We start from the raw sequence: 1,271 nt of genomic DNA on the forward strand, positions 1-1,271 counted from the left end.
GATGGATGGATGGATGTTGCAGTATCTATAACTATCCAAACACACAGCATTTCAGAATTAGACATCCCCAGTTATTTATTTCATACACTCACCAGATCTGAACATCCTGTTAAAAAACTTCACACCCATCAGTAGAGGTAATCCAGCCTGATGGTATTTACACCTTATCAGATACCATCCCCCCATGTTAAGCAGAGGGAATGCTATCCGATGGGGTTTAGAAGCCCATCAGATAGCATCCCCCCAGTGTCATTTATATTGAGTTGCAATAAATGCAAAACTCTCTGCAGGTTCTTGTCTTTGTCATCCACTCTATTCAGCTGGCTTTTGAAACACACGGCGAGAAGGTGGGGGCCGGGTGGTGAGGGTTACAGGGTCGAGAAACGCAAAAGTAACACAATAGTTACTTTTACCAGTAACTAGTTACTTTTATTGTGCAGTAACTCAATTAGTAGTTTTGGGAGAAGTAACCAGTAACTATAACTAATTACTTTTCAAAGTAAGGTGCCCAACACTGTGCATCACTGACTGACAGCTGATGGAGAGAGAGAGGCTGGAAACACTCATTTATCTCCTCTCTTTTTCTTTCTTCTCTCTGCAGGCAGTGGAGGTGATGATCTCAGTAGAGGAGAGAAGCTGATCTGTGTCCTGATGATCCACAGAGGTTGAAGCTGCAGCAGTTTGAGTTTAAAGAGACTCTGACTGGATCTTGGTGATGAACCCTGAGTTTAGAGTTTTGTCTGTGATTTAGTGTCTGATACATTTAGTGTCTTGTAACACTGAAGATGAAATTTAAACTAAGCTCCATTTTGTGGCTCCACAGAGGTTTGATCTGAATCTGATCAAACTGTAAAGTTCATTTTTTTTAACTCTGATTCATTTTCAGCCTGTAACCCAGAAGTCTGAAATAAATATAAATTCTAAAGTATTTAGGCTGCATATTTGCTTCATTGTGATGCAGTTTTTAGAGGTTTTTGATTCTATTTCAGATGTTTTCTGCAGATGTTTGGGCAGTTCTGCTCATCTGATCTGTTGCTGCAAACAAATCAGTGAGGAAATGGTTTCTTAATGCTGCGTTCACACCGGACGCAGCTGGCGTGACAGAAGCAGCGAGTTTACATGCAAAGTCAATGGTTGACGCGCGTCAAGGCGCAGCTAAAGGTCCCGCGGCGCGTTTTGAGCAGCAGGCGCAGCGCGTCTGAGCAGCTGAAGCAGCGCGTCGGGCGCGTTTAATGCTACGTTCGCTTTTATTATCCTGCTGCCTGCAGTTT

The sequence above is a fragment of the Cyprinodon variegatus genome, unplaced genomic scaffold, assembly GCF_000732505.1.
Source record: "Cyprinodon variegatus isolate N-32 unplaced genomic scaffold, C_variegatus-1.0 Scaffold2025, whole genome shotgun sequence".
Classification (NCBI taxonomy): domain Eukaryota; kingdom Metazoa; phylum Chordata; class Actinopteri; order Cyprinodontiformes; family Cyprinodontidae; genus Cyprinodon; species Cyprinodon variegatus.